Genomic DNA, 8,999 nt, shown 5'->3' with positions numbered 1-8,999 from the left:
AAGTAAGGAAGGGACAGGAAGTTGCTCGTGAAAGGACTTAGAAAAGTAATAACATAAATATCTTGGTTAAAGTACAAGGACATAGAATATGCTATGTGCCTGTGAGCATGTCTAACAGCCACACAGGATAGGGCTTAACAAAGAGCAAAAAGCAAGGCGGCGTTGAAGAAAGTGTTTAAAACAAACTATTATTTCTAACTCTTATGATTTCCTCTTTAACAAGAAAGGAAACTTTGAAGAGTGTCGTGGACCATCCGGGACGGGTAGGCACGTCTGCCCGGGGGTCTCTCGACCTGCAAGAGGGTCCCAATACCTGGAAGAGGGAGTGCGCCTGGAAAATTAATAAAGACAGAGAGAGAGAAAGCGAGGCGTCTGGAGGGCTGATAGGCTGTGCCTAAACAGCAAATTTTATTTTTCAAAGGCCAGGAATAAATACACTTACTTGGCTTTGGTTTACGTCATAGTAAGAGGAATGCAAATGTGTGCCTCACATGGCCTATACAATAGAGAAGTCAGATATGCGATCAATGGTTGTAAAAAGTAACAAAATTTTCTACAATCACAAAGTTTGTTTGCATCCAAACATTATTCACAAAGCTTGTTTATATCCAAACATTATTCATTGACTTGTTTATATCCAAACATTGTTCACAAGGCTTGTTTATATCCAAACATCATTCACAAGGCTTGTTTATATCCAAACATTATTCCTCCTGGCTGCAGGTGTCTCTGGTTTGACCTTGTTTTAGAACTGAGATGTGAAAAGGTTTTTTGGTTTTGCTCATCAGAATATCTTTTAATCAGATTCTCCTTTGTCTACTCCTGACTCAACTTAACTCAACTTCCCCATTCAGGAATCTGAGTCAGGAATCAAAGCCATCCCTTATGGTGGCATTTTGCTTTGCAAATATCGACAGTTAAACCATTATCTAGGGTACAAGGCAGTTAGGTAAGTAAAGGTTAAAACTTATTCTTAAAGTCATAAAAAGGTTAAAAGCCGGAACTGGTTGCTGGTAGGGGGTCACTCGGTCTAGCAGCAACGCATAGTTTTAGGCCCAAAACGATATTGTGGTTGATATTAGAAACTGATCATTCATCTTTCAGTTCCTATATTTCCGGATAGCTCGACTGCCTCCAGTAGGAAACTGTGTTTGGGATCAAACGCACCGTATAGTGAGACTCACGCCTTTTAGGGGTCTCACACGGGAGTGTTCCCCACAGAAGAGGAACTTTTCTTTTTTCCACAGGCAACTTACCTGACCTCCCCCTTTGGTTGACTTATCTGTGAAACAGGCATTGCACTGTCGAGGCTTCCATGAATTATTACTTACAGGACTTAGAACTGTGCCTGGCATAGAGTAGGTATTTGTTATTAAGGTTCTCCAGGATCTTTCTGGAGAGGGAGAGAGTACACTTTGTACTGCCCTCAGATGCTGGGGTGAGGGGGGGTGGCCCATGGGTGTCCAGCCCTGCTGTGACTCAGTGAGTGAGTTTAATTCTGGGGTGCAGTACCAGGAGCGCCTTCCTTCATCCTGGCAAAGCCCACTCTCTGAGCTAGGAGAGTGTGAACCCTGTGTTGGGCTCTCGGCTGGACAGGAAGTGTGGGCAGGGAGCAGACGGGCTGTTTATCCTCCAGCACATCACCTCACTGTGGGCTCCAGAGGGTGGGACTGTGTCCTTTGCCACTACATCCCCCTACCGGCCAGGGCACCCAGGGGATCCTAAGAACAAATATGCACCAGCAGGGGCCCTCGATGGTTAATGGAATGTGTCAGCTTGGCGGGCCACGATGCCCAGACGTTTGGTCAAACACCTGTCTGAATATTGCTATGGAGGTAATTTTTTTTAGATGAGAGTAACATTGAAATCCCTGCGCTCTGAGCCATGCTGACGACCCTCCACAATGTGGGTGGGCCTCATGCAATCCACTGATAGCTGTGAGAGAGAGCCTGACCACCTCAGGGCGGAGGGAATTCCGTCCGCAGGCAGCCTCAGAGCTCGAGCTGTGACATCTGCTCCACCAGCTCTTCCCTGGGTCTTCAGCCTGCCCTGTGGATTTTGGACTGGCCAGGTGCTACAATCAGGTGAGCCAATTTCTTAAAAATAACCAGCCCTCCTCAATTCCCATTCTGGTTCTCTTCTGTTCCTCTGGAGAGCCCTGACTATGACAGGAACATTTGAGGGCCAGCTCACAGGACCATCTGCCCCTCTGTCCAGCAGATTGAGGGCCTGGCTTCCCATGCGTGGGCAGGCCCCCTGCTAACTGCCATCCGGAGCCTGGGGCTGCCTGTCTCTGCTTCTCATGGGGCATTTCTCTGCTACCTGGCAGGCATTCCCATGTCGACATGAAAAAGTCGTTTCTTACACACTGCTTGCTCGTCTGTCAGCTTTTCTTCCAGTTTCACCCTGTGGATCAGCCCTGCAGTGGATTCTCGGAGCCCGTGTTCCTCCTCTCCACGCACCTCCGTTCTCATGCAGTTCCCCCTCCCCCCAGCTATCCAGATTTGGCTTCTCGAATCTCCCCTCATCAATTACGCCCCCAGTTATTCATCATGTTTGTCTCTCGGAGCCACCGTTCTGCGCCTCTCCTGTGGGTGACAGTGCTTATCCCCCTTTCCTACCCCAGATGGAGATGGATTATCTTCACTTGTGCTCAGAGATGACTGTCATGCTCTGAGTTCAGAGAGGGTTTGGAAGCTCGGTGGGTGCAGGGATCTGCCTCCCGACACCCAAATCCCACTCTCCTTGGTGCTTAGTGGCCTTGGGCACTGGCAGCCTGAGTGCTCTGTGGGGCGAAGGCTGTGCCTCCAGATGGCCGTGGCTGGTGAAAGATGGCGTGGACACTTCCACTCCGCCCTTGGTCTCACCTCGCCGGCTGTAACAGGTGCCAGTTCTTGCTGTTTCTCCCTCCTAAAGAGCTCTCTGTGGCAGCCTCCCTTGTCCCTTCCCAGGCCTGGGCCCCCCACCCCATACCTGGGCCCCCCACCCCATACCTGGGTCTCCAGAGCTGCCTCCTCCCTCACTGGCCTCTGTGTGCCCTCCACACTTTGGTGCCCTCCACACTTTTGGCAAGCCTGACCCTGCAGCTCTCTGTAGGACCGGAGGGCTCAGGACCAGAGGCTGGCTCTGCAGGACTGTCCTGGCCACGCGCCCCAGGCACCCGGCTCCAGCCCATGGGCTCCTGAGATCTGGATGTGTTGCTCCCCTCCCTCTTGCCTCTGGGCCTGAGCACAGGACACTGCCTTTCCTGGTTCAGGTTCAGCTTATGAAACAGCAACAGCACTAGTGACAATGGTTGCCAGTGTTCATTGCTCTCTTCCACCGTGGTGGGGCTCTTGCCATTCATTATCTCACTTTTCCCACAACCCGAGACTATGGGATTGCTGTGACTTTGGGTCCCATTTCACAGGTGGGAACACTGAGGCTCAGAAGGTTTAAGGGAATGGCCTCGGGTTCATAGCTAGCACAAGGTGGAGCTGAGACTTGAAACCAGGCCTGTCTGAAGCCAGTGTCTGCCTGTTTAATGGGTTACACTTGGGGACTCCTCTCATCCAAAGTTCCCGGTCAGCGCCCCTTCGGGGCTCCCCTTGTCTTCCCTGTGTCACGAGTCAGTTTGATTCTCTACCCCTGCACTCAGCGGCAGAGCCTTGCATGCCGGTGCCCAGGAGACATTCCTTTGAAGCAGGGGAGAGGATTGTGTGGGTTGGAGAATGGCTGCTGCTGGCATTGCCGAGGGGGTCACAAGCGAGTACCTGGCCCGTGGGAATGTGAGGATGTGCTGTGTAAAAACCCGAGAGCTCAGGGCCAGGCACTGGGGAGCCCGGCACGGGAGCTTCTGGCGCTGGCCCTCCTGGCAACCCTCTCCACGCAGTGACCCCGGACTGGGGTGCCCTCCCTCACTGCTTCCACAGGGAGTGGAGGTGGACCAGGAGCAGGTATGGCCCCTGGGATGCTCTGGCTGGGTCGGAGAGTGGAGCCCCTCATGGTTCCCCACACTGTGGAGTGCAGACCCAGGCCCAAGGCCCTACCTGGCCCCAAGGAGGGCTCGGAGGTACTGCTTGTCTCAGCCTGGAAAGGGGACGGGAGAAGGAACCAACGGACCTGGCTGGGCTCTGCCACCGGGAGAAGGTTCTGAGCTTCACAGCTTCCGTCAAAGGATGCCCAGTTCTGTCCCCAGAAATACACGGGGGACTCTCACTCTGCTGAGTAAACGGAGATGCTCAGTGCTGTGGACTGACTTGTGTCCCTTGCAAATTCTGGTACTGAAGCCCTAACTCCCAGGACCTCAGAATGAGACCGTATTTGGAGGCAGGGCCTGTAAAGAGGTCATTAAATCCAGGTCGGGCGCGGTGGCTCACACCTGTATCCCAGCACTTTGGGAGGCTGAGGTGGGTGGATCACTTGAGGTTAGGAGTTCGAGACCAGCCTGGCCAACATGGTGAAACCCTGTCTCTGCTGAAAATGCAAAAATTAACCAGGCATGGTGATGGGTGCCTGTAGTCCCAGCTACTCAGGAGGCTGAGTCAGGAGAATCGCTTGAACCTGGGAGGTGGTGGGTGCAGTGAGCTAAGATGATGCCACTGTGTTCCAGCCTGGGCGACAGAGTGAGACTCTGTCTAAAAAAATAAAAAATAAAAATTAAGATAAAAAAATAAAGAGGTCATTAAGGTAAAATGAGGTCTTTAGGGTGGGCTCTGATCCCATAGGACTGGCGTCCTTATAGAAAGAGATTTGGACACACAGCTGGCCCCGATTCCTGACTTGGTGGGGGAGGTGGCTTTTCTGCGTGGGGAGAAGCCTCACAGAAATACATCTAACATCTGTGGGGGAGGTCCTGGTTGGCATCGGGGGCACTTGGTGTCTGTGTCCAGGGCCCTCAAAGCCTCCTTCCCCCGACCCCCTGCTGTTTCATGTCAGCCTGGTGCTCTGCACTCACTGGGGACCCCGGCCGCGAGTGGACACCAGTCAGTTGCTGTCTCGCTGGGGAAGGCCAGCGCACACTGGGGCGTGACAGTAAACACCTCCCGGCCATGCTGCCTGTTCTGCTCTGGTCTGCTTGGGGTTTCCAGCTGATCCGAACTAAGCGTGAAAATTTGGCTTCACCACAGAGGCCCGGGGTGCCCTGGGCAGGTGCCCAGCCAGGTTAGGGCTGGATTCTCACTGGGTGAGCCTCAGGGAAGGAGAGGCTGTCGGTGGGAAGGGCCTGTGTTTGGCAGGGACTACTCTGCCCTGGAGCAAATGAAGACAGAAGACGAACCCCAGGAAGCCTTGGGGTTAGCTAAGCACACGGAGGACAGCGGGGACTCGGGAGCAGACCCACGGGGAGGGGAGGAGAGGCAGGGCGCCACGCCGCTGAACCCGCAAGCTTCTGCCATTTTTCCTGCTGGCGAGAAAGGCCCTGGTGAACATTTGCTTTTGCCGAATAACTGTGTCCAGAAGCCGTGTCATGCTGTTCTGCGCAGCTAACGGACAGTGGGAAAACTGGGGTTGCCAAGATTGACGTCTTGGCAGGAGGCCTGGGGACCTCTGGGCGCGTGGTGTTTCCGCAGCTGCGGGGAGAGGCTGGAATCGGCAGGGCGGGGCCGACACGCCACAGGGCAGCCGCTCCAGAAACGGGGCTTGGCTGGACTTGCTCCCGGCCTGGGCCACGGGATCCCGAGGGCCTCTCTCCAAGGTGGCTTCAGCGGGGCTACGACGGAGGAGGTGACGGTCATCGGAGGCGGATGTGCTGGTCCCTTGGCTTCTGCCCCTGGGGCCGCGGCTGTGTCCTTAGAGATGGTTCCACTGGGTGGGCGTCTGCCATCCCCGCTCCTGTGGAGCATCTCAGGAAGACATGGTGGCTGCCGAACGATGCTGTGTTTCTCCCGGGACAGGGGACCCAGGGCAGGGGAGGCCATCAGCCATCAGCCTTGCTCCCCTGGCCCCGTGGTCGCCTGGGCCCCAGAGGGAAGCACATGGCCTACAAGGAGGTGCTTCTGTCTCCTGAGATGGGAGAACTAAGTCACCATAAAGTTCTCACAGTTCTGGAGCCCAGAGCCCAAAGACCAGGTGTCGGCTGGGGTGGCCCTGCCCGGGGTGCGAGGGAGGGTCTGATTCACGACTCTTGCTGGCCTTCCGGTGGCTGTGGTCGTCCCCACGCTCCAGCCTCTGTCTTCATCTTCACAGGGCCTCCCGCTGTGTCTCTGTGTCTCCCCCCACCCCTTTCTGAGAAGAGCACTAGTCACTGGATTTAGAGCCCACCTAAGCTGGGATGTCATCCAGAGATCCCGAATTATATCTGCAGAGACCTGTTTCCAGATAAGGTCCCCACAGGTTCTGGGGACTCCCTCCAGTGGGGCTCAGCTGAAAAGGGCCTAAGGAAAGTGCTGTTTGCAGAGCTGTGGCGAGGCTGAGGGGCCCCACCAGGCTGGGGAGGCACCAGCCGGAGGAGGCCGAGGATGGGAGGCTGTGACCCAGGCGGTGAGGCTGTGGGCAGAAGAGGAGCAGGGTGGCTGCAGATCCCAGCGCCAGGGCCAGAGGTGGGGTAGGTAGGGTGGAGCAAATTCCCCATCTCCTTCCTCCTCCAGTCTCCCCTTTGCTGAGCCCCCACCGAAGCCAAAGGGCAGGGGAGGTGGGGTGAGGTCCTTGAAGGTCAGAAAGATGGGGTATCCGCAGGGCAAACAGGGACTCACCAGCAGAGGCCCCGAGAGAAGGGAGAGAGAAGTGGCTGTGGCAGTCAGGCAACTCCGTCCCTTCCTCCCATAACCACATCTGAACTAGCTAGGATCGGGTGTCCCCAAACTATGGCCCGCGGGCCGCATGCGGCCCCCTGAGGCCATTTATCCGGCCCTCTCCTGCCTCCAGAGACTGCACGGTACCCTGTGGTCTAAACCACCTTGCACCCCAGGAAAGGATCCCAGGTCATCTCCAACTCTTGCCACCCTGAATAACACTGCAGAGAGCAGGCTTGCACGGTCCTCACCTCGTCCTCTCCCGGTCCAGCGTGTGGTTTTATCTGGCGCGTATGACCACCGGTGAGCAGGTCTCAGGGGAGCTGACTTGGCTGCTTAACTCCGGTTCTGGTGGCTTCAGCAGTCAGCAGCCTTCTCTGTGTCCCTACATTGGGGGATGCTGATTGGGGTCCAGCTGCACCATAGGTGCTGGATGGAGCTTCTCCTGTTAAGAGGAAGTCGAGGCCACATACTAGAAGGAGGTACTAGAGGGAAGTCTGTAGACAGCAAGGCTGGGGGAGCTAGAGGACGGTGTGAATAGCGAGGCTGGAGGTAAGGAGCTCCTTAGGCAGCAGCAGTACCGACCCATCCTGCGTGCTTACCTCGTGCCCAGTTCTGTTCACGCTCACCTGACACCGTATCCAGCTCTGTTTGGTATCTAGCTTGGCCTTCATGCTTATTTTTAGCAGGGGTCACAGCAGGACTTTGCTGTGCCATTGATAGTGAGTTTTCTGTGCCCCTGTCCCCACCATGGAAGGTGGCTGGGCTTGAGCCACCTCTCAGGTTCCCTTTCCAAGGCAGTTGGACAGCAGGCAAGGACCCCACCAGCCGTGACCCCGGGAGCTGGGGGAGGGACCCACCCCTGTGTAAAATGGCACTCAGGCCCCAGGGAGCCGGTGACAGCAGCAGAGATGGAAGGACAGGAACCCCAGCTGAGGCCCTTGCAGGTCTGGGGTCCCTAAGAGGCTCAAGAGGGAGCAGAGCACAGAGCAGAGGGTGGGTGAAGTCAGAGGTGAGCGGGCAGGGCCACGGGGCCTCTGAGGGGTGCACCGTGGCCTCCCTGAGCTGGGGCCTTCCTCGAGGCTGCCTGCTCCCTGCTGCGTCTGGACGCTTCCCCAGGGGTGAGGCGGTGACCTGCGGGTTGGCCGACTCTCTGGCTCCACGTTTCCTGATACCAAAGGTCCAGGCCTTGGTGTAGGGGGTGATCTTTGGACTTGCTCTCCTTTCTGCTCTACCTGGTCCAGCGATGCAGGGAGCTGAGCCCAGCGTGCAGAAGGAAACCGTTCCGGGGTGGGCTGCCGCGATCTAGGCCGGGTGTGGCTCTTACTCCCCCATTTCTTTCAACTGCAGTGTCGCTGGTCTTCAAGGTGACATTTCGGTCCCATCTGCTGGCTCCTTCATTCTGTGTCTCAGCGGGGTCAGAATCAGGGCAGGAAAGTGGAGGCTGCTCACTGGGTCCCTTCCAACGCCAGCCACTCCCAGATCAGACTGAGTCTTGACTTGATCCCGAGGGTCAGGGAAAGGGGTCAGACACCTGCCTTGTATTTTTATTTTGAAACATTAGAAACCTAGAGAAAGCTTGAACACATAGAATCATGTCAATCTGTACGCTTTTCCCTCAGTCTAGCAACTTACTCATTGAACCATGGCTGTTCCCGTGCTCTCTAGTACATACATACATACATAGAAGAAAATATACATATACACACATATACATAGGATGCATGTCCGATGTGTGTGTATATATTCTATATTCTGTATTCCATGGGCATACACGGAATAGTATACATGTGTATATAAATTAAAGTCACCGGGGCTAAGAGAAGGCTGCTGTCAGTGCCGGCACATAGAAAACCTAATGGTCCGTCCTCGGGGGCTCTTGCTGGGGACCCGACTCCCTCCTGCTGCCATTTCAGCATCAAAGAGTAAGACGCACTTCTGTCTCCTGTCTGAGTGGGACCGACCCTCCCTCCAAGGACAGCTAGAAAATTCAACAGTGATAACAGCAGGAACCTCAGGGTGGAGATGGTGGTGAAGTAACCGGACAGTGAGGAGAGGGTGGGCGGGATCCAGGGAGGAGAGAGGCCCCGGGGACAGTGTGGCATTTGGGGTCCTGCGATTCTAGATTCTAGAGCACGCTGTCTGAGACACTGATACGGGGTTTTGACAGCATCGTATGGCTAAGGGAGGGGAGTCCAGGCTGTGGTGGGCCAGACCCTAAAGATACCAGGTCCTGGGTTTTGGAAACTGTTACCTCGCAAGGCAGAAGGGACTTTGCAGCCGTGTTAA

This window comes from Saimiri boliviensis, chromosome 3, assembly GCF_048565385.1.
Source record: "Saimiri boliviensis isolate mSaiBol1 chromosome 3, mSaiBol1.pri, whole genome shotgun sequence".
Taxonomy (NCBI): domain Eukaryota; kingdom Metazoa; phylum Chordata; class Mammalia; order Primates; family Cebidae; genus Saimiri; species Saimiri boliviensis.
Note: the sequence above shows the minus strand (reverse complement) of the source record.